This window comes from Zingiber officinale, chromosome 2A (assembly GCF_018446385.1).
Source record: "Zingiber officinale cultivar Zhangliang chromosome 2A, Zo_v1.1, whole genome shotgun sequence".
Lineage (NCBI taxonomy): Eukaryota > Viridiplantae > Streptophyta > Magnoliopsida > Zingiberales > Zingiberaceae > Zingiber > Zingiber officinale.
Genome location: NC_055988.1, coordinates 171,502,250 through 171,528,180, shown reverse-complemented (window position 1 = coordinate 171,528,180; position 25,931 = coordinate 171,502,250).

The window sequence follows — 25,931 nt, the reverse complement described above, 5'->3', positions numbered from 1 at the left end:
GAAGACTTGAAGGCTCTCCATGCTGCCAATGATGCTTCCCAGGCCGCGCTCAAAGAGTATCAGGAGGGGGAGTCGGCTCGCTCTGAGGAAGTGAGGAAGGCATTCGTCCGCTCGGATGCCTTTGGGGAGAAATTTACTGACAAGATCTCCCTCACCTTTGAAGAGGCGATCAAGGCGGCTGTGGATCACTTGAAGACCAAGGGCCACCTTCCCGCCGAGCTGACCATCCCCCCAGAGGATCTGGCTACCGTGATGGGCGCCATTCCTGATGCCCTTTTTGATTTTGACGCGTGAGGAGTGTTTTTCATCAACTTTTTTGTACCCTTGCCGTTCGGCCAAACTTATTTTTTGCTGTAACTTTTTTGGTTTGCCCAGTGCTCGACATAAATAGATTATCTTTTCCGTTCCTTCAACTTTTGTTTTGGCAAGAAATTTTCCTCTCGTCATGTCTAAAGTGTTCTTTAAAACTTCTCCGCCCGGCTTCACGCTTTAACATGGACTCAAGCCGCCTGCCTTCAATAACGTCTTTCGCCATGCAATTGGGCAGCCACTCGGCGAGCGGACGTCACTCGTTCACGTGCTCACATTTTTAATTCTAATTAACCATCTTTTGCTTTGCGCCTTACTTCAAAGCGGTTTTCGCTAGATTTTTGCTATGCGAGCCGCTCGGACGTTTATAGACACCGGCTCGTCTTTCGATATTTAACGTCGGAGCTCGACGGTCTTCCGCTCGGACGTTTATAGACGCCGGCTCGTCTCTCGATATTTAACGTCGGAGCTCGACGGCCTTCCGCTCGGACGTTTATAGACGCCGGCTCGTCTCTCGATATTTAACGTCGGAGCTCGACGGTCTTCCGCTCGGACGTTTATAGACGCCGGCTCGTCTCTCGATAGTTAACGTGGAGCTCGACGGTCTTCCGCCGGAGGGTTTATGCCGGCTCGTCCTCGATATTTAACGCCGGAGCTCGACGGTCTTCCGCCGGACGGTTTTGCCGGCTCGTCCCTCGATATTTAACGCCGGAGCTCGACGTTCTTCCGCCGGACGTTTATAGACGCCGGCTCGTCTCGATATTTAACGTCCGGAGCTCGACGGTCTTCCGCCGGATGTTTATAGACGCCGGCTCGCCTCTCGATATTTAACGTCGAGCTCGACCGTATTCCGCCGAACGTTTATAGACGCCACTGCCTCTCGATATTTAACGCCGGAGCTCGGTATTCCGTTCGGACGCTTATAGACGCCGGCTCGTCTCGATATTTAACGCCGAGCTCGACGCTTCTTCCGCCGGACGCTTATAGACGCCGCTCGCCTCGATATTTAACGTCGAGCTCGACGACCTTCCGCCGGACGTTTATAGACGCCGCTCGTCTCGATATTTAACGCCGAGCTCGACGGTCTTCCGCCGGACGTTTATAGACGCCGCCGTCTCGATATTTAACGCCGAGCTCGACGGTATTCCGCCGGACGCGTTTATAGACGCCGCTCTCGATATTTAACGCCGAGCTCGACGTTCTTCCGCTCGGACGTTTATAGACGCCGGCTCGTCTCTCGATATTTAACGTTGGAGCTCGACGGTCTTCCGCTCGGACGTTTATAGACGCCGGCTCGTCTCTCGATATTTAACGTCGGAGCTCGACGGTATTCCGCTCGTACGTTTATAGACGTCGGCTCGTCTCTCGATATTTAACGTCGGAGCTCGACGTTCTTCCGCTCGGACGTTTATAGACGCCGGCTCGTCTCTCGATATTTAACGTTGGAGCTCGACGGTCTTCCGCTCGCGTTTATAGACGCTATCTGGCGGATAAAACAGGGGGCCCCCGTTCTGCGGGGTCACCGCCACGTGGAAGTCAAAAGGTCAGGTGGACCGGGTGGACCGGGCGGCTGACCAGAGAAGGTTGGGTCGACCTCCCGGCCAGCCAGATAGGAATCGGGATACCGGCGCTCGAACGAACAACAATGAGGGGCCGAGCGGAAGTCATGCTTGGCCCTAGATATATGGTAACATAGCGCTAACAGTCCTTGCATGGCACCCTACCGAAATTTCCCCAGCGTATCAATACCAACGGCAGGTCGGACGCGCCGTCCAGACGGCGCATAAGATGAGGGTCGTCCGGACAGCACTCCCCGTCCAGCCTTCCGGACAGACCTGTAGGATCGAAAAGAATTTAGATATCTCCACAATGACATGATATTGTCCACTTTGGGCCTAAGCCCTCATGGTTTTGCTCTTGGGCTCTACCCAAAAGGCCTCATGCCAATGGAGATATATTTCTCTTATAAACCCATGATCTTTTCCATGTGTTTTCAATATGGGACTATGTTTGCAACCTTGCAACCCCAACAATCCCCCCCTCAAACAAAGGACCATGGGCTTCCCACGTCCGATCCTTGACCCACCAGGTCTTCCTGCCCCTCGGTCTACCCGACCTACTAGGACTTCCTGCCCCTCGGTCTACTCGACCTACTAGGACTTCCTTGCCTAGCCGCAACTAGGACTTCCTGCCCCTCCGTCCACCCGACCTACTAGGACTTTCTGCCTGGTGTCTGGTCCTTTTGATCCGAACATAGGAGCCCCCACTTTCTTTGTTCGAGGTCAATATTGTACTCACATGGTTCAATCAGACCATAGCTCTTGTGCACAGTCGGCGGTTAAACCTTCTGGCAGTCCGGGCTCTGATACCAATTTTAGGATCGAAAAGAATTTAGATATCTCCATAATGACATGATATTGTCCACTTTGGGCCTAAGCCCTCATGGTTTTGCTCTTGGGCTCTACCCAAAAGGCCTCATGCCAATGGAGATATATTTCTCTTATAAACCCATGATCTTTTCCATGTGTTTTCAATATGGGACTATGTTTGCAACCTTGCAACCCCAACAAGACCCACCGGCCTGTGGTAAGTAGAGAAAGACAAGAATATCTTATGCCAGCTGTCAAGCCCTAGGGCTAGGCCATACTCATAGTCTGACAGCTAGGTGTTCTCCTGTCCCATCGAAGACGTGCTTGGACTATAGCAGTATGGTGTCAGGTAAGCTTTCTGACAGACACATACCGAGGTATGGGCTGCGGATACGTACGTGCCTCGGTGGACGTGCAGGAGCCCCTTCACCACTCTATATAAAGAGCCTCATACTTCGCCGGAGGTACGCGTGGAAGACCTTTGGAGCCACTTTTTTCCACTGCTTGCTTGCCTGACTTGAGCGTCGGAGGGTCGCCGCCGGGAACCCCTTCCCGGCCCGACTTCTATGCAGGTTCGCAGGAGCTTCGTGAGACAAGCCGGAGATCTAGATCGACTACCCGGAGAGCACTACGTGCCCAACGTCCGTTGATTCAACATTCGGACAGGATCATAATGTATGTAATCTTTGATTACAAGGGTGATTACATTCTTTTGTTTGGTGTCTATTATTTTTTATAAGAAATATAATTCGTATTATTATAAAAGGATAAAAATATCCTACGACCTCTACTGGTGGGCGCTACATCTTTGTCGAAGTTTGTGGTCGCCGCCGTTGCCGGCCGCCACCGCCGTCGGTCGTCGGCCGCCGCCGCCGCCGGTCGACGATGGGCGGCGACAGATTAGGGGTATATTTGATATTTAAATTTTTGTTAAACAATGACTTTGTAATGTAATCGGATTACAATGTGTTTGTTTTGTAATCCAGATTACAAAACTTCATTACATTTGGAATCCAGATTACATTACATTACAAGTCAAAAATGAAATCAAACAAATTAATCAGCATTGTAATGTAATCTGGATTAGATTACAAGGCAGATTACCCCCTATCAAACGCAGCTTATAATGTAATTAAATTTGTAATGTAATATATTATAATTAATATTACATTACTATGTTTGGTAAAAGAGTTGTATAATTCAAGAATGAATACATTCTTTTTTTTGATATCTATTATTTTTTTATAAGAAATATAATTCATATTATTTTAAAATGATAAAAATATCTGCAACCTTTGCTTGCGGAGGCGATCGGCGGCCCGCGGCGACAACAGGCGGCCCGCGGTGGTGACCGACAGCTCACGGAGGTGACTGACGGCAGCGACCAAGGCCCGGCAGCCAGCGACGATCAAGGGCGGCCAGTGACGACCAACGAGAGCGGCCGACAACGACAAGTGATGGCAAGCAACAACAAACGATGACCAGCTGAAAATGGATTAAAAATATATTTGACATATTAAATCTTGTGTTGAATATAACCCAGATTACCTGCTATTAATCTTATAATCCATATTAGAAAAGTTTATTATTTTTTATAATTTAAATTATATTATATTACAAGTTAATAAAGTGATATTCTAATCCTCGGTACTATGTGTTTTTTTACTTTACGTTTTTTAATTTTGTTTTCCTTTACTTATTACGTTTTTTTTTTCTAACTTTATGTTTTTTAAGTATACTTTTCTAATAATATATATATATATATATATAATATTTTTAAAAATATAAATTTATTTTTTAAATAAAATATCATATTTTTATTTTTTATTTAATTTTTATAATTTAAAATGAAATTTTTATTATAAAAATTTTAGGAATATTTTTGTCCCAAAGTATAAATATCGAAGGATATTTTTAGTTAAAAAATTTTATTAACCCCAGAATAAGAAAAAATCCTCATTTTCTAAGGTTTTTCGATTCCATTTCTAGGTTACATGTCCCTTTTACTGGCATGCCGGGTGATGCGGAGATTGGGAGGAGCCCACCTAGCACGGGTCAATTGCTAGGGTGTAGGTCAATGTCAAGGTGGTCAACGCCCAGGCTGAAGGGCTCATCCACATGACCCGAGTGGAGGGTAGTTGATCGGCCGCTCGGATATATGTTGGTCGTCCGGGTATATATTTGCCGCTCAGATGTACACTGGCCGATCGGCCTAAGTGTGTCTGGTCGGCTCAGACAGGATTGACCAGGACATCCGTCTGACGCGGCGTATGGACTGTAACAGAACCAGAGGAAGAGAACCAAATAGAACATTCCATCATTAAATGAAGTCAAGGCAAAGGAAAACATTCCATCATTGAATGCAAAGAAGCCAAAACAAAGATGTCCTCTGTCAGGTAATTAATGTCATTAAATAAAGGAAGATGGAAGGTCACAGTAAAAGGTATAAAAGAAAGGATATCTTAGGAGATTAGGGATCATCTGCTCCATTTCTTTTCTCTACCTACTTGTCCTAATTTGAGTGTCGGAGGACTAACGCCAGGGATCCTTTCTCCGATTTGATTTTGTTTTGCAGAGGATCGAGAGGAGGAGGTCTTCATCCCGTCAGCAGAGCCATCTCATTCCCGGCTTTCCAGCTTCACGATTTCGGACAGGATCATTTTGACGTCGTTTGTGGGAAGGTCACTTGTATTTGAAGAAGAAGATGGAAAACGTTGGATAACTCACAACAGTAGCACTGACGCAAGAAGAACTCGATATGCTAATACAAGCCCGAGCAACGAAGATGGTGGAGTAGCAACAGGCGTTGTCCAAGCGCCAGGTGCATGAGCCTGCAACCTCCGCGACAAGTCGTCAGGCTGATCAGAGGGACCAAGCAGAACAATTTTCCGCTCGGGAACTGAACAAAAGGCCGATCGGCACATATGGTGAGGCCCCTAATGTGCCAAACCCATTCCTCCATCGAGCACCACTCTGTGCTCCGTCAGAAGATAAGGTCCGAGCAGATAGATGCCGAGGATCCTCCTCGAATGAGGCGCCTGTCCGAGACGCACGCAAAGGGAAAGCACCAACAAAAAGCAACTCACTCAAGTGGGTTTGTCACGCCCCGGAGGAGTCCCTGTTCGAAGAAATTTCGGCAGCATCTCCCCTGTACGGCGGACAATCTGAAACTTTCTACATCTTCATATACCTCAGCCACATGCGGCTGGAATAATAACAGAAATAAAATACAACACACAGACATTCCACACAATTTAATAAGCAACGATAAGAAGACTCAAAATCCACCCTACTCAACTATACTCATAAAACACAAATCCGACGATAAGATCAATTTATCTCTTCTGCCGTCTAGGCAGGCATGTAGTAAAAGCAAAACCAAACCAAATCCATTGACATCACAAAATCCATACCATATCCTTACCATCAAACAAAACAAATTTAGCATAGTCTATGTAAGAAAACCGAAAGACCAATAATACCCTCGAGATCTGCAGGGACTAGCAACTGGAACTCTCTCCTGACAGCATCAACCTGAAAAATAACAACAATGGAGGCGGGGTGAGTCCAACACTCAGCAGGTACAACTGATATACAAAGTAGGGAAATAACACCTAGCACTAATCATGCGTACAGTCTCCTGATATAAGAAAGATAAAAATGCATCTGAAGTAAACAGGAGAGAAACTATACTAACCAGAACCTGGGTATAAGGACAAACAGTCCGAGTAGTATAGAAATCCTGTTTGCATGTCAAACATAGGTATCCAAACAATATGCAGCATATAAATACAGCAAACACAAACACAAGCAATAAATGCATCATGCATATGATGCCAATGATGCATCCTGGTCACCCCTGACGCCAGTCGATCATCTCACACCCAATAGTGAGGCCGAGTGGGTAGGGATGTGACAATCGTGCACTCTGTCGTCACTACTCCTGATGAGTGACCGAGTGGACGGGATGCTGTCGGAGTACACCTATCCTCCTACCCCAAATCATAAATGGGGGAGTGCAATGCTCTCAACTTCCGGTACACGATGACGGGGAGGAATCTTTGCCGGCTAACACGTTGCATCACGCTACCCATGAGCGGACCAATGGAGCCAAACAAAGTCCCTGCTACAACACACACTGCCTGAATCGACCACTAACCCATGAGTGGTGGTGTGTGCAGATCCATGTAACTGGCGATGTGCTCAACAATAATGGAGCGGACTATCGCACAGCATGCAATCATGCAAATGGTGCATGACACTAACCACAAAATATCTTGACCTAATCCATATATATATAAAAGTGCATCATAGGTCAACGAATCATATCAAATCAAAGGTACACAGAAGGTATAAAACCTAGGTCCTGAACATGGTGAAGCATGGTATATCACTACCCCTATAAGCATGTATCAATAGGTAAGGAATACATGAGATGCAAAACAAACAATCAATCAATCATGTAACAATTATTGGGTAGTGATTAACCGGAACAAATAAGAACATAATTAATGTAACTTGTTATATTCACTACTATGTATATCAAATGACATAAGCCAAAAGTACCCGCCTCCAAAAAGAAAGGATCGTATCCGGTCCAAATCTGACGTCGAGATATCGTCTCGCGTCAAGGTCCTGTGTCAATCAATATATATTTTTATTTAGCTAACATTCATAAGAATTTAAATAGCTAAATAATATCCACAAGACTAAATTAGGGAAAATCCTAATCCGCACAATCTAAATCAATACACCCTAATTAAATCCCATGGTCAATTAGGGTTAGTTACCTTAACCCCAAACAACCATTAGATAGCAATCCAAAGACCTAAATCCAATTACACCTGAATCTAAAACATGATCAACCACATGTTTCATTCTAAATTCATAGACCACATCAATTACAAAAGGTATTAAGATTCCTACATCATACCTCAAGTTCATAGCCGATAGGATTACTGGTTGGAGTGCTGCCGGCAAAGAAACACTACTGAAATTTACCTCTGCCCTGATCAAACATGTTGTCCACCAACCGAACACCCAAGTACCAGTAACCTCACCTCTTGGAATTCTTCCCTTCTGTTCGATTCTCAACTATAGGTGGTTGTTGCCGGAAGAATACTCCACAACCAGATTACCTCAACAATCCACGCCTCTGGTGAACAAGGGGAAAATATGAATCAATCACACAACATCTCAACAACCCACATGGTACGTTGCTTACCTCCAAGATCCGGCTAGAGCACGGCTTGGCACAATCAATCAAGCATAAAGCTCGGCACTGGTCTGCAGTCGGAGAAGGTGGCGGCAGCACAGAGGGAAGGGAGGTCCGGCGAATCAAATCCAGGGCTCGGCGTTGTGCGGAGAGGCTAGGGCACAGCCTCGGTTGCGACGACCAACGTGGTTCCCCGGTGGCTGGCAGAGGAGATCGGGACCGGTGCTAGGGTTCGGCTGTGAGTCACATCGGCTGTAGGGTGTCGGCTAGGGCACAGTGTCGACGATCACCGTTGGCGTCGACGCCACGCAGAGGAGAGGAGAAGAAAGGGTGGCTCTCATGCCGGCGGCCTGGTTTCGGGCGGAGGAGAGGGAAGAAGAGGAGAAGAAGAAGCGTGGCTGTGCGCGCGAGAGAGATGGGAATTCGGCCGGCAGTTTGTGCGCGAGGGGAGAAGAAACGGCATCGGTGAGGAGATTTGGGGCACGGGGAGGAAGTAAAAGAAAAAGAAAAGAAAATTAAAAAATAAAAATCAACATTTTCTCATTTAAATGGGGTAGCCAAAACAGGCTTTTCCCGGCCCAGTTTTTATCCCCGTAAACTCATCCATACGATTTCCGAAAAATTCCAGAAAAATTTCTAAAAATTCCAAAAAATTCTCTTATCATTATTCGTCATTTTTTTCGGTATTTTACAGGGTTGATCAACAATTCTCGTAGGGAATTCTAGACGACCCTCTACCGAATCATTACAACCCACTGACAATCAGGGAGTACAATGGAACGACCGACTCGGATGACCACTTGTCCAAATTCGATAACGCGGCCACACTTCACCAATACATGGATGGGGTGAAGTGCCGAGTCTTCCTTATTACGTTGGCTGGATCGGCACAACGTTGGTTCAAACGCTTGTCGAATGACTCCATCCATAGTTTCAAGGACTTCCGAGCGGCCTTCCTACATCACTGCGCCAGTAGTCGTCGCCACCAGAAGACAAGCGTGAACTTATTCTCGCTTAAGAAAGGGCCCAGAGATGCCTTGGGGGTCTATATGCATCGCTTCAATCAGGTGGCAATGGGCATCCCGACCGTCTCCTCAAATGTGCTGGTGAATGCCTTCACTCAGGGCCTCATCGAGGGAGAGTTTTTTAGGTCGCTCATGTAGGACCGTTGCGGCCGGCTAGGAGGGGGATGGATATCCTGCAAACACAAAAAGACAAACCCTCCTTGAACTCTTTAAGCTAACACTTGTATATATAAGGTAAGCCGATAAATTAAAAGCATAAAGAAAAAACGAGGCACAAACTATTTACTCGGTTACAACCAATGTGGTTGTTAATCCAAGGAAGATCAAGCTCACTAAAAATCTCCTTCGGGCGGAGAAGCCTCGTACAGCAATGAAGCGCAGAAAATAGAATCTTAACTCTAAACTAAAGCGCACAAGCGTTGGAATTACAAGAAATGAGTTCTTTGAAAAGCTTCTGGACCAAGGCTATATTTATAGTCTTGGTCGGGGCGCCCCAAAGGGTTTCGGACGCCGTGGGGGGGATAAACTTTATCGCCCAACGATCAGATCGAGTCAAAACTCGATCCTGGTCAAAAGGCTGGTCCAGGCGGCCGGAAGGGTTCCAGGCGCCCCGGAGCCCAAAGTCAACAGTGTTGACTTTTTCGTCTCCGGTTCAACTCGTCTCGGTCCGGGTCTTATTTGCTCCGGCTCCACTAGCTTGGGTGATCTCGGTCATTCGGAATAGGGCTCAACCAAACACAAGTTCCGGCCTTTTCCTCGAGCAGCCTTCCTTCCCGGTTTCTCGTCCCTCGAATACCGCGCACGTTCTTCTCGTCCATCGGTGTACTCTTCCGCTGTCACCTCGTCCCTCGGACGCACCGAGCCCGTCGGCACTCTCCCCGTGCCATCCTTCTCGCTAGCCGCGTCTTCCGCTCGACTTCTTGTGTTCCTAAGCTCCTGCACACTTAGACACAAGGGTTAAACAAACGCAGGACCTAACTTAGCTTGTTTGATCACATCAAAACACCTTGGGGTTCCAACAATCTCCCCCTTTTTGATGTGAGCAGCCCAAGTTAAGTTAGAGTAAACATATGCAATAAAAACAATTTATATTCAAATGAGTCCAAATATTTTTCAATTGAAAAATTTTATATTACCTCCCCCGAGACTTAACATACTTCTCCCCCTTTGATCACTTAAAAATTGGGGTTTCAAGAAAAACAATCTAAGGGTTTGACACTTAGAAAAATTATAGAAATCTATTTCAATGATTTTCGGAGAAAAAATATTTCCAAGTTAAGGAAAAAAAATTTCTTAGTCAAAGAATAACTTTTGAAAAATTTCTAAATTTTCACAAAAAAAATCTTTCTAAGCCCAAAAATTTATGCAAGAAAATTTAAGAAAATTGATAACATTAAAAAAAATCCTATGCATTTATTTATTCTATTCTTATGCTGTTATCAGAGAATTTTAAATTTCCATTTTAATTTATCATAATTTCTTAACTTTGAAGCAAGAAAATTTGAACATGTAGAAATTTGTACAAATTGTAACATGTCATTTTCTATTGTATTTTGAATTCCTAATTTGCCAAAATATTTTGATAGTATAAATTCTAACTTAATAAAATTTTTCGACAATATAATTTGTAAAAATTCTTTCGGCAATGTGCAAAATTCGTTTGAAAGAATATTTTGTAATTTGCAAAAAATTTTAATAAAAAAATCTAATTTGCAGGAATCTATTAATAATAGATTTCTTAATCCAAAACACTTTTTCGATGACTCAATTTCTAAATCGCAACTCTTTCGAGAAAGTAATTTGTAATTCAAAAAATTCTTTCGATAATATTGGTAAACCGAAAAACTTTTTCGATGATTGAATTTTTGATTCGCAAAAATTTTTAGGCAACTTTTCAATTGATTGAGCCAATTGTTCAGAAGGCCATACCTGACTTACCTTTTCGGCAGTTGATTCTCCCCCTGTCGAGTTGCTTTCTTCCGAAGTCTCTCCCTCTTCAACGATGCTCATCTGGGATGAGCTTTCTGTGGCTTCGGGATAGAATTCGGCTGTTAGGGCTGTTGCGGTACTTACCTCGATTTCAGACTCTTCAGATGGCGGATCGGTGTTGGATTCATCCTCGACTTCAGCTGGTTCTTCGTGGAGCTTCAAGAACTTTTCCCAAAGTTCTTTTGCGCTTTTGTATTCGCTGATTCTGTCGAGATCTTCATTTGGTATTATGATTAGAAGATGAAATTCTACTCGTCCGTTTGCCATCGATTCGTTACGTTGTTTGTTGGTCCAGAGGCGTAACTCGATTTCTTCTCCATTCGCGTTCTTTGGTTCTTCATAACCAAATTTCATTATTGAAAAAAATACCAGAATCAGAGTTTAGATATACCTCCATTTGTTTCTTCCATGTAGCGAAGTCCCCTTCGTATTTCGGCCGGTGGATGCTTGGTCCGGCCATCTCGTTGCTTCGTTCGGCGGTTAGTCCTCCTGAAGCATCTCGGCTCTGATACTACTTGTAGGAGCGTTGCGGTCGGCTAGGAGGGGGTTGGATATCCTGCAAACACAAAAAGACAAACTCTCCTCGAACTCTTTAAGCTAACACTTGTATATATAAGGTAAGCCGATAAATTAAAAGCATAAAGGCAAAACGAGGCGCAAACTATTTACTTGGTTACAACCGATGTGGTTGTTAATCCAAGGAAGATCAAGCTCACTAAAAATCTCCTTCGGGCGGAGAAGCCTCGTACAGCAATGAAGCGTAGAAAACAGAAGCTTAACTCTAAACTACAGCGCACAAGCGTTGGAATTACAAGAAATGAGTTCGTTGAAAAGCTTCTGGACCAAGGCTATATTTATAATCTTGGTCGGGGCACCCCGAAGGGTTCCGGGCGCCCTGGGGGGGATAAACTTTATCCCCCAACGATCAGATCGAGTCAAAACTCGATCCTGGTTAAAAGCTGGTCCGGGCGCCCAGAAGGGTTCCGGACGCCCCGGAGGGCTCCGGGCGCCCCAGACTGCTCCGAGCGCCTCGGAGCCCAAATTTAACAACGTTGATTTTTTTTCGTCTCCGATTAAGCTCATCTCGGTCCGGTTCTTGTTCGCTCCAGCTCCGCTAGCTTGGGTGATCTCGGCCATCCGGAATAGGGCTCACCCAAACACAAGTTCCGGCCTTTTCCTCGAGCAGCCTTCCTTCCCGGTTTCTCGTCCCTCGAACACCGTGCACGTTCTTTTCGTCCACCGGTGTACTCTTCCGCGGTCACCTCGTCCCTCGGACGGACCGAGCCCGTCGGCTCTCTCCCTGTGCTGTCATTCTCACTAGCCGCGTCTTCCGCTCAACTTCCTGTGTTCCTAAGCTCCTGCACACTTAGACACAAGGGTTAAACAAACGCAGGACCTAACTTAGCTTGTTTGATCACATCAAAACACCTTGGGGTTCCAACAATCTCCCCCTTTTTGATGTGAACAACCCAAGTTAAGTTAGGGTAAACATATGCAATAAAAATAATTTATATTAAAATGAGTCCAAATATTTTTCAATTGAAAAATTTTATATTACCTCCCCCTAGACTTAACATACCTCTCCCCTTTTGATCACTTAAAAATTAGGGTTTCAAGAAAAATAATCTAAGAGTTTGACACTTAGAAAAATTATATAATAGAAACCTATTTCAATGATTTTCGGAGAAAAAATATTTCCAAGTTAAGGAAAAAAAATTTCTTAGTCAAAGAATAACTTTTGAAAAATTTCTAAATTTTCACAAAAAAAATCTTTCTAAGCCCAAAAATTTATGCAAGAAAATTTAAGAAAATTGATAACATTAAAAAAAAATCCTATTCTATTCTTATGTTGTTATCAGAGAATTTTAAATTTCCATTTTAATTTATCATAATTTCTTAACTTTGGAGGAAGAAAATTTGAACATGTAGAAATTTGTACAAATTGTAACATGTCATTTTCTATTGTATTTTGAATTCCTAATTTGCCAAAATATTTTGATAGTATAAATTCTAACTTGATAAAATTTTTTGACAATATAATTTGTAAAAATTCTTTCGACAATTTGCAAAATTCGTTTGAAAGAATATTTTGTAATTTGCAAGAAATTTTAATAAAAAAATCTAATTTGCAGGAATCTATTAATAATAGATTTCTTAATCCAAAACACTTTTTCGATGACTCAATTTCTAAATCGCAAAACTCTTTCGAGAAAGTAATTTGTAATTCGAAAAATTCTTTCGATAATATTGGTAAACCGAAAAACTTTTTCGATGATTGAATTTTTGATTCGCAAAAATTTTCAGGCAACTTTTCAATTGATTGAGCCAATTGTTCAGAAGGTCATACCTGACTTACCTTTTCGGCAGTTGATTCTCCCCCTGTCGAGTTGCTTTCTTCCGAAGTCTCTCCCTCTTCAACGATGCTCGTCTGGGATGAGCTTTGTTGAATTTTGTATTAAATTCAAAGCATTTTTTGGTAGTGTTTTTAGTCTCACATTGCTAACTGGAAAATCTTGGAAGGGCTTATATAGGAAGCCCTTCCATCCTTGCTTAGCAATGATAAGGGGACATACACGCATGCGCGGGCCAAGCCCAAATCAAGTGGATTTGGGGGGTTCGAGCCGGAAATCCAAAAGCCAGGTGTCACGTACGCGATTAACGCGCGCAGGGGGGTGCAAATCCCCAGCCCATGGGCCTTGTGCTCACGGGCGGCCCGGTCTGTTTTTGCTAGTTTGGTTCAGTCTGAACCAAACCAGTTCGGTTCGGTTGGTTCGAACCAAACTAGAGTTTGGTTTTTGTTCCGCGTAAGGAACGGACGCAACACCGCGCGAGAGGAGACGCGGACGCAATTCCTCGCTAGCGAAGCAGTGCTTCGTACCTCCTCAGAGTGAATAAAAGGGGACAAGCAGTGCCTCTATTCTTCACTCAATCTTCCTTCTTCTCCCTTCTCTGTGCGATACATTCTGCACAGCACCTCCTTTGTTTTTTCTTTTTGAGTTCGAGTCTTTCTGCGCCTTTGTTGTGTCCTGAGGCTTGGTCTTTCGGCGATCTGAGGTTGGGTCCGAGTGTCGCGTCCGTTTTGGAGTGCACCTACGGACAAGACGAGCGGTTGTCAGATCTTGGGAGAATTTTGCCGGGGAGCCTTTGCACCGTGAGGCGGCAATAAATTCTCTAAGGACAGTCGGCGTGCCGACGCTTCAACCGGATAACTATATTCTAAACCCGACTACTTTATTTATCTGTCTATTGCATGCTATTTTTGTGTCAATATAATACTGCTGTTTATATTGCTTTAAATATATTACCAACATTCTTAGAGAATTTATTTGCCTGCATCTATAGACATGATGAATGATAGGGTAATAGGATCTGATGAGGCTAGTGCTAGACCCGAGAAATTTTACGGGCAAAACTTCAGACGTTGGCAACAACGGATGAAATTTTGGCTTACTACGCTAGGGTTATTCTCCGTTATAGAAACAGACCCTCCTTCACCTAATGAAGAGGAACCTGCCTGTAGTGCTGCCTTAGAGAGGTTTAAGCAAAGGGATTATCTCTGTCATGGGAGAATCCTGTCTGCCCTCTCAGACGCACTATTTGATGTGTACTGTTCAACCGCTTCAGCTAAAGAGCTGTGGAAATCTTTGGATAAAAAATACAACTCTAAAGATTCTGGTTTAGAAAAGTACACTGTGGCAAAATTCCTAAACTTCAAAATGGTTGGAGACAAATCTGTGATAGAGCAGACACATGAATTCCAAGTCCAAATTCATGGTCTTGCTGAAGGAGATATGCCATTACCTGAAAAATTTCAGGTCTTGTCAATCATCGAAAAATTACCTCCGAGTTGGGAAGATTTTGGCATGACTCTTAAACATCGGAGAGGTAAAATCTCTCTCGAAGATTTGATGATTGCCTTAAATATCGAAGAAGAACATCGGAAGCAACATAAAAATGATGATACAAGAATGCCTATGGATTTTATTCCAAAGGCGAATGTAGTAGTCTCATCTGACAAGAAGAAATTCAAAAATCAGAAAATGAAAAACAAGATGAAACCTAAACCAAAGGTTCAAAAGAAAACTGGAACCAAACCTAAGCCTTGCTGGGCATGTGGACAGGTTGGACATTATGCCAAATTCTGTCCTAAGCGAAAGGACAAGGAGAAAAACAAAAACAATACGTGCAACACCAAGGCACAAGTAAATGTCGTGACTGCTAGTGACGACACCAGCGATAGGTTTGTTACCTTCAAACCCGAACTAAACTTGATCTATCAACCCAATGAATGGTTGGTTGATATAGGTGCTAATGTACACTGTTGTGCTAATCGCTCTACCTTCCTTACTTATCAGGTAATCGAAGGCACTTCCGTCACCATGGGGAACCATTCTGCAGCCAGGGTGTTTGGGATAGGACAAGTTGACCTGAGGTTCACCTCTGGAAAAGTCCTATCACTACATGAGGTGCATCATGTTCCAGCGGTTCGTCGGAATTTGATTAGCGGATCAAAGTTAGTCCGTGCTGGTTATGAGTTGAACTTTAAATGTAATAAAGTTGTAATATTACATTTAGAAACCTTTATTGGAAAAGGTTACCTTAATGAAGGTTTATTTAAACTCAATGTAGAAAATGCTACTTTAAATAAAACTTCTAATATTGGTTGTTCATATAACATTGAGTCTTATGATCTGTGGCATGACAGATTAGGACATGTCAATTTTAATACCGTAAAAAGAATGATGAATCTTGACATGATCCCTAAGCATGTTATAAATGATAAGAAAAAAATGTGAAATTTGTGTGCAATATAAACAAACCCGTAAACCCTTCAAATCAGTTGATAGAAATTCTGATATTTTAGAATTGATTCATACTGACTGTTGTGAGTTTAACGGTGTAATAACGAGAGACCATAAAAGGTATTTCATTACCTTCATTGATGATCACTCTCGTTATTGTTATGTTTATTTGCTAAAAACCAAGGATGAAGCTTTAGATAAATTTATGGTTTTTAAATCTAAAGCTAAGAATCAAACCGATAAAACAATTAAGAGGTTAAGGTCTGATAGGGGTGGATAATTTACCTCGAACCTGTTTCAAAAATTTTGTCAAGATACAGGTATAATCCATGAGGTAACTGCTCTATATAGTCCTCAATCCAACGGTATAGCAGAATGAAAAAATCGAACCCTTGAAGATATGATTAATTCCATGTTAGGCAGTTCTGGGTTACCCAACTTTATGTGGGGGGAGGCTCTATACACTGCATGACATGTGCTAAATACAGTCCCAATGAAGTCAAGGGATAAAACCCCATATGAGCTTTGGAAAGGCCGAAGGACAAGTTTGAAATATCTTAAAGTGTGGGGGTGCCTTGCAAAGGTACTAGTACCTGAACACAGAAGGAAAAAACTTGGTCCAAAGACTGTAGATGGTATCTTCTTGGGTTATGCTCAAAATAGTATTGCATATAGGTTCCTAATTATTAAATCAGAAATTCCTGGAATAGACGCAAATACTATTATAGAACTTCGTGATGCTACATTTTTTGAGGATATATTTCCTATGAAGACGAGAACACCTCAATCTAGTATTCCTACTAGAAATGAACCTTCTTCTGTAGAGGTCCCATTATCCGTAGTGGGTACACCTTCCTCAAGTCACTCTAGACTAGATGAATCTAGTGAGTGTACAGAACCGAGAAGGAGCAAGAGGCAACGTGTGTCTACGGATTTAGGCCAGGACTTTATCACCTATAATATAGAATGTGACCCTGTGACATATAGAGATGCTATGGCTTCTCCTGAAGCTAAGTACTGGAAAGAGGCCATTAAAAGTGAAATGGACTCTATTATCTCTAATGCTACTTGGGAGTTAGTAGATTTACCTCCTGGGTGTAACACTATAGGATGTAAATGGGTGTTTAAAAGAAAACTAAAACCTGATGAGTCAGTAAATAAATTCAAAGCCAGCCTAGTTGCTAAGGGATTCAAACAGAAAGAAGGGATTGACTATTTTGACACTTATTCTCCTGTTACAAGAATTACTACAATCCGAGTATTAATAGCATTGGCGTCCATATATCATCTTGAGATCCATCAAATGGATGTTAAAACGGCATTCCTTAATGGAGATCTTGAAGAAGAGATATATATGGATCAACCTGAGGGATATGTAGTTTCTGGAAATGAGAACAAAGTTTGTAGGTTAGTCAAATCTCTTTATGGTTTGAAGCAAGCCCCAAAGCAGTGGCACGAAAAATTTGATAGAGCTATGCTATCATTTGGCTTTGAAGTGAATGACTCTGATAAATGTGTATATGCTAAAATGAAAGGTGATAATTGTATTATCCTATGCTTATATGTATATGATATTCTACTGTTTGGAACTAACCTTTCTATTATAAATGAGACTAAGACCCTCTTAAGTGGTAAGTTTGATATGAAGGATATGGGTTGTGCTGATATGATTTTAGGGCTGAAGTTGACTCGATCAACTGATGGAATAGCAATTTCTCAGTCACTCTATGTTGAGAGAGTATTAGAGAAATATGGCTATAGCCAAGTTAAATCTGTTGTCACACCATATGACCCTTCAAAAACTCTCCACAAGAATAACAGTGGTGTGGCAGTGTCTCAATTAAGATACTCACAAATAATAGGTAGTCTAATGTATTTAGCTAATTGTTCTAGACCTGATATTTCTTTTGCTATATCGAAATTGAGCAGGTTTACCAGCTGTCCGGACAGAACGCATTGGGATGCATTAGACAGAGTACTCAGATATCTGAAAGGCACTATATCCTTGGACTTGTGGTACGGGAGATTCCCTGCAGTCCTGGAGGGATATAGTGATGCTAGTTGGATAGCTGACACTGCTGAGTGTAAAGGAGTTACTGGTTATGTCTTTACACTTGGAGGCGGTGCAGTTTCTTGGAGGTCTGTTAAACAGACGATTATAACCCGGTCTACATCTGAGGCAGAATTGTGTGCTTTGGATACCACAGTAACTGAAGCTGATTGGCTTAAGGGTCTTCTTTCTGAAATTCCCTTGATGATGAAGCCAATACCTTCTATTTCAGTACACTGTGATAATCAAACAACAATAGCTCAGATTAGAAGCTCCAAGTATAACCAGAAACAGAAGAGACATGTACGAATAAGATTAAAGTCTATTCGTGAGCTAGTGTCTCTTGGAGTGGTGTCATTGGACTTTGTAAGTTCAAAAGACAATATTGCTGACCCACTCACTAAAGGACTTGATTCTGAGAAAATCAAGAGATCCAGTAAGGGAATGGGACTGAGGCCTGCCCTGGTTTCATCTATAGCGGCAACCCAACCTATCTGATTGGAGATCCCAAAAAATAGGTTCAATGTGGTACAAACAAGCTATAAGGGTGAAACGTAAGCATCAAATTGATTGAGATGTAATCTCATAGTCTCTTCCCTGGATAGATGCTTGGCTGCTAGTAAGGATGAGCTTAGGAGCTCTTAATGAGTTCAAGGTCTTAATGACAGGATGCTTGCAGTACATCCTTGGAGAACTCACCTATGTAAGTGTAACTGTGTGGCCGCAGTGTGGGGGGTCTAGGCAACTCCCCTTAGCACTTATGAAACAAGATTCGGTGGCATGGCCGTAATGCACCAACCCAGAAGGATTCAACCGTCGCCCATGATGAGTTGTTACCAATTGACTTCACATATAAAAAAAGGTTTAAGTTCAAGACCTAGTTCACTTCAAACCTATGTGAATAAGATTGGTGTACTCATGTGAAAATTCAAACCGGAAGGTATTTTCACTAAAAGCTCATTGCAACCTAGCCTCAGGACATATTTTATCTTTTAAACCGAAATGATTTGAATTTGTGGGGGATTGTTGAATTTTGTATTAAATTCAAAGCATTTTTTGGTAGTGTTTTGAGTCCCACATTGCTAAGTGGAGAAGCTTGGAAGGGCTTATATAGGAAGCTCTTCCATCCTTGCTTAGCAATGATAAGGGGACCTACACGCATGCGCGGGCGAAGCCCAAATCGAGTGGATTTGGGGGGTTCGAGCCAGAAATCCATAAATCGGGCATCACATACGCGATTAACGCGCGCAGGGGGGGTGCAAATCCCCAGCCCGTGGGCCTTGCGCTCACGGGCGGCCCGGTCTGTTTTTGCTAGTTTGGTTCAGTCTGAACCAAACTAGTTCGGTTTGGTTGGTTCGAACCAAACCAGAGTTTGGTTTTTGTTCCGCGTAAGGAACGGACGCAACACCGCGCGAGGGGAGACGCGGACGCGATTCCTCGCTAGCAAAGCAGTGCTTCGTACCTCCTCAGAGTGAATAAAAGGGGACAAGCAGTGCCTCTATTCTTCACTCAATCTTCCTTCTTCTCCCTTCTCTGTGCGATACATTCTGCACAGCACCTCCTTTGTTTTTTCTTTTTGAGTTCGAGTCTTTCTGCGCCTTTGTTGTGTCCTGAGGCTTGGTCTTTCGGCGATTTGAGGTTGGGTCAGAGTGTCACGTCCGTTTTGGAGTGCACCTACGGATAAGACGAGCGGTTGTCGGATCTTGGGGGAATTTTGCCCGGGAGCCTTTGCACCGTGAGGCGGCAATAAATTCTCTAAGGACAGTCGGCGTGCCGACGCTTCAACCGGATAACTATATTCTAAACCCGACTACTTTATTTATCTGTTTATTGCATGCTATTTTTGTGTCAATATAATACTGCTGTTTATATTGCTTTAAATATATTACCAACAAGCTTTCTGTGGCTTTAGGATAGAATTCGGCTGTTAGGGCTGTTGCGGTACTTACCTCGGTTTCGGACTCTTCGGATGGCGGATCGGTGTTGGATTCATCCTCGACTTCAGCTGGTTCTTCGTGGAGCTTCAAGAACTTTTCCCAAAGTTCTTTTGCGCTTTTGTATTCGCCGATTCTGTCGAGATCTTCTTTGATATTACGGTTAGAAGATGAAATTCTGCTCGTCCGTTTGCCATCGATTTGTTACGTTGTTTGTTGGTCCAGTGGCGTAACTCGATTTCTTCTCCATTCGCGTTCTTTGGTTCTTCATAACCAAATTTCATTATTGAAAAAAAAATACCAGAATCAGAGTTTAGATATACCTCCATTTGTTTCTTCCATGTAGCGAAGTCTCCTTCGTATTTCGGCCGGTGGATGCTTGGTCCGGCCATCTCGTTGCTTCGTTCGGCGGTTAGTCCTCCTGAAACGTCTCGGCTCTGATACCACTTGTAGGATCGTTGCGGCCAGCTAGGAGGGTGTTGGATATCCTACAAACACAAAAAGACAAACCCTCCTCGAACTCTTTAAGTTAACACTTGTATATATAAGGTAAGCCGATAAATTAAAAGCATAAAGAAAAAACGAGGCGCAAACTATTTACTTAGTTACAACCGATGTGGTTGTTAATCCAAGGAAGATCAAACTCACTAAAAATCTCCTTCGGGCGGAGAAACCTCGTACAGCAATGAAGCGCAGAAAAAAGAAGCTTAACTCTAAACTACAGCGCACAAGAGTTGGAATTACAAAAAATGAGTTCGTTGAAAAGCTTCTGGACCAAGGTTATATTTATAGTTTTGGTCGGGACGCCCCGAAGGGTTCCGAGCGCCCTAAGAGATATGCTCGATTCTTTCCTCTTAAAACTGTGTCACAGTAGATGTTAAGGTACAGAAATGCAATTTGCTTACAATTCATTATTGTGTAGCTATTTACATGTTATTATTTGTGTGAAAGAAAATAGTTCGATTCCCTATTTTCTTGTTGCTTGTGGCATGATGCAAGTTCCCCGATCCTTGGCAAATAATGTTCAGTGTAGCAGATACTCATCAATACTTTCTTTTAGCATATTTGATATCTAAAGATCATTCAAATTCTGATATATATTGAGACTTGTGGAAGCCAGTGTTTTCAAACATAAACCTCGGGTTTGAACCGGTTGACCTCCGCGACCTGGTTTCTGCAGTCGAGCTGATCAGAAAAAAATATTTTCAGTCTGATCCAGTTTTAAGTGTTTCAGAAGTATCAATTCAAGCAGGATTTAACAAGAGGGTGAACTTCAGCTTTGTCATCAACTAGTCTGTTTGCTTCATATCTCAATCAGCAGTGGCGGATTTATAAGGGGGCTTGGGGGCCCCAAGTCTCCATGTAAATCTTTCGTATATATGCATGATTCTATTATATATATATATAAGATATACAGATATAATTAGAATGATGAAGAAGTACAAGATGATGAAATTAATCTTTCTTTTTAATATATTTTAATATAACGAATAATATACTTATTAAATATGTTATATAATTTTAGAGAAAAATACTTCTGTTGTGTGTTTTTTAATTTACTTTATAGGAATTATGTTGGAAAAAAATTAAATTTAACAAAAGGAAACTGATCATTAATTATATATAAATATTATTAGTAATAATATTATTAGTTTATTACTATATAGAAATTTTTTCTAATTTATGATATAGGCATTTTCTCTCCAATGCTAGACATCTCGATCTTTTCCAATTCACACCAAAATCATTGTTGTTGCTTTCATTGTCAATTGTAGCATCATGGATCGTCAGAATTCAAAATTGATTACGTCTTTAGAAAGTCTGCAACCTAAATTTTCTATTGGTAGTTTGATACCAAAATCTTGAAGTAATATCACAATTTAAGAAGGGTCGTTGGCCTTTATTTCGTGCCGGAGCTACATTTGAACTTGTTCGCTATTATTGTCTTGTCAACCATGATAACCTAGGACGGTGATTTCTAGGTAAATTTTGACCTCGATTTCAGTCATAAATTGAGAATTCGGAGATTGTTCAAGGGTGTACAAATTTTTAACGATAATTATTTTTGTCGCTTAACATGCGACCCCCCAAATTTAAAATTCTAGATCCACCCTTGTCAATCAGGAAGATTTACTTTTGTTTTTCAGCAACAGGCAACCTGCTGAACCCGTACAAATTTGCTTGAATATTTATCTGAGTTTAAATGCAGCAAAGAAATATTTTTTATGAAATCTTTGAAACACTAGAACAAATGTTTCCAAAAGAAAACTGGTAATGACTAAATTAAAAAAGTGTTTCGAAAAGTGCACTAAGATATTTTATGAAAATATTACTTTTACAAATTTTGTATTATAAGAATATTTAAATAAACAAATCCTACAAATAGAGATGTCTAAAAAAAATAAACAAATAAAATAATACAGATATTTTATATGTTCGGAAAGTTTCTATTTTTATTTCACCAAAAGTTTTCATTTTTTCACTTCATGCATCTCACCCCGGGGCATAGAAGGTGGTGGTATATAGATAAAAATTTATCATTTGAGGGTGAGGGATTAAATCTCAGAATTATAATTTAAATCTCTACCATTCATATAACTCACCTCATATCCACTTATGAGGCATAGTCACCTTAAATAGAGGGGATGCGACCGTCCCCTCTCATATTTTATATATATATATATATATATATATATATATATATATATTTCAAGTATTGAATTTTAAAATTAAAATATATAATAATAAATGGATGAACTAAATTATAAGACACAAAGTAAAGAAGTTAAATTAAAATTGAATCGAATTTGAACTAAATCCAATGGATGGATACGGAAATAAAGATTATGTTAGTTTAAATCGGGATTGATTTGAAGTTGAGTTATGATCAAACCAAATTTAATGTTTAAATGAGTTCAATCGATTTAAAAAGAATTAGGATATTTTTGACAAAACCTTTCATAATTTTTCTCCCTCTCCTCCCTACGCACATTGCAACCCCTTCGTCCATTCCTCATTTTTTTTACTTTCTTTTCTTCCTCATTTGCTTCTTCTCCTCTTCTCCAATATAAATAAACCTATAATTTTTTCCACTCATCTTCTAAAGCACAAGAACTCTTTTTTCTTCTTCTTTCTCTTCTCCGATAAGCAAGAAATACAACACCAATTGTTGCTCTCTTCCAACAACAATATTGAGTAACCCTCAGCCCCCATATCTTCTTTCTCTTCTTGTATTTTTTTTTAGGGTTTTATTGGCACCACAAAAATAGTCATGTTTTGTCTTACTTTGCTCTCTTTGTATCGTTGTCGAACTCACTAAAACTAGTTGAAATTGCTAACGATTAAGGTAAAATTCTCTTTTTTGCTTCTTTCTCTCTATCTTATACTTTTTATTTTTCTTAAAAGTAATGATCTTCCAAGAGGAGTAAATTATTCTCTTCTTCTTTTATAAATTTTTTAAAATTATCCCTCCTAAGAAAAAATCCTAGCTACGTCACTCATTTACTTCGTCAGTCATGGACAGTAGTGCTGAGGCACTTCTTCATGCCACCTTGAAATTAAATCATACTAAACGAATCCACTAAATTAATTATCTTATCAAGGAATTTCATAACAAATGATGGCTCTAAAATCTTTTTTACAAATTTACATAATTAAATTCATGATTATTTGTTAAATTTATCCATTTTTTTAATTTGATAGCTTTCATAAAAAATTTTAAAAATACAAAAGAAGAATTAATAAAAAAATTATAAAATGAAAAGAACATGTAAAAAATAAAAATAATTGGGGGACATGTATGATTAGGTGGAATTTGTATACTTCGTGGAATTTGATGTATTCTAACTAAAACCTTTACATTTGATGTATTCTAACTAAAACCTTTACATGAGCAAATGTGCATTTGTATGGTCTGGAGATATTTATTTGATTTAATAACATTGTTTATCCTAGTGAGTTTTGTGAATTTAATACGCTCGAAGCTTCTCAAACTGAAGCTTCTCAAACTCAAGCATCTAGTTAGAGACCAACATCTTAGAGTTAGCCGGTCAAAGAAATTTTATTTGGAGGAGAAATTATATGTTTTGGGGATCTTCATGCTCCTTGGTTAGCCCTTCTAAGGGTTCGAATGGTTTAGATAAATAGATTGAATGGTTTAGATAAATATATTGAAAAAAGACATACAATTTTAGCAAAAACAACGGGAAAATATACTACTCATATATGCTCTTTGATCTTGTCTAAAAGTAGAAACGTGGAAAATTGAAGATATAACGGTTTCGTTATTTGTCATATGATAGTCCAGTTGAACGGACAACTACATTCGATCCTCCCGCGGTGAAATCTATTAGTAATTAGGCCTAAGAGTCAATCATGAGATGATTAGGCCTTTTGGGTTACTCATTGAATTAGACTCAAATGAACTCACTCATTGGATTGAGTCCAATCCGAATTAAACACATTGGATTAATGGGTTAGACTCAATGGATTAGACTTATTGGGTTATTGGATTAATGGTTAATCCAATATAATAAATCCAGCCCATTAAGAGGAATACAAAGAGATAAAAACCCTTCGTATTCATGGGATGAATATAAATAGATTTTTGGATTTATTTTTCATGTGAATTAAAAATGAGATGAAAAGTGTGACTTTTAGACTACCCTCTTCTTCCCCCTTCTTCCTCCTTGGGCGAATTTTTGCTCTTGGCCGAACCATTTTTCTTGCTAGCATAAGAAAATAGTTCTTCTCCGAAGGCTTCGTTCATGCGACGAACAAAGGATGTGTTCGTGTGAATACCGTAGAGGTGCAGACGCTTGATCGCGCTGATATCTGAATCCAAAGAAAAAGTTGTTGTCGGGATTGCGAAGGGCACGCAACAAAGGTATACCTGTCATGTAAAACTTAGTATATGATTGTTTTCTCCTTCGTATGGATCTTCTGGAGAGGATCTAATTAATTTTTCACTACACTTAAGCGTGTTTAGCGCGCTAGATCCTTACAGTGGTATCAGAGCCACTTGCGAAGGCATATACTAAGTTGTTAGAATTTTTATATATGATATAGAAATTGCATGATAGATTTACTGTGATTTGCAAAATTATGAGTCTCGGCCAGATTGTGAATCTCGGCCAGACTATGAGTCTTGGCCAGATTTTGTGTCTTGGCCAAATCCTAAGCCTTGACCAAAATGGGTGTTTTGTTGGGAACAAAACATAGTTGGTGTGTGGGACCGCCGTGGCGTTGCGGCTCATAATTTGTTGTTGAAATCATAGTAAATTTTATGCCATAAAATATTGTGAATGTTATATGACATGGTGTATGGTATGGCCTTTACCCCAATGTGATTGGATGTGTGTGTATATTGTAATTCATAATACGGCCTGCATGTCGTGCCTCTTCTTTTTCATTGTTGTTGTAAATTTAGACTACCCTCGAATGTAACTCGAGGTTTCTTTAGATTTTGTAATGTACAAATTAGAGATAAATTAGTCTACTGGACGACGATGAAAAAGGAAGAAGGACAACAACACACGACGACCAAGGAAGCACTTGGAGAAGATGCTTGGACCTAGGTTGACCTTTCGATCTTCTCATTGGCTTGAGAAGATCGTAGTGATGGGGACATAACCATGTCACGTTTAAATTAGCATATATGTTGATGTATGTCATGATATGCCATGAATGTATGTGATGCATGTGTAGCTATCGTAATTAGGTCCTTTTTCTTATGCCTACCAAAGTTTGATACTCACTACTATCTCGATCATTTGTAATCAGGTTTGTCAAAGCAAAATGACTCGTTTTATCTTGGTAGAGTGCGATAGGACAATTGTAATATCCGACTATTAGACTTTGGGTGTGACTTAACTAAGTTGAGAACTTAGAGGCATATCCTATATGATGAAATTTAAATTATACTAGTCTTGGGCGATTAGCCAAGGCTAACTCAAGATGAGTTATAATGTAGATTTCATGAGATGGGTAAATGAACAAATAGTCTTATTCACCTATAGATACAAGAGTTACATAGGATGTAATTGGTAAACGTTGTCTACCTAAGTTGTACTAAGTCTTGGGCAATTAGCCAAAGCTAACTCAAGATAAGGTATAATATGGATCTTATCTAATTGGTACACGTTGCCTACCTAATTTATACAAGTCTTGGGTGATTAGCCAAAGCTAACTCAAGATGAGGTATAATATGGATCTTGTCCCACTTGAATGTCTTTTCTTT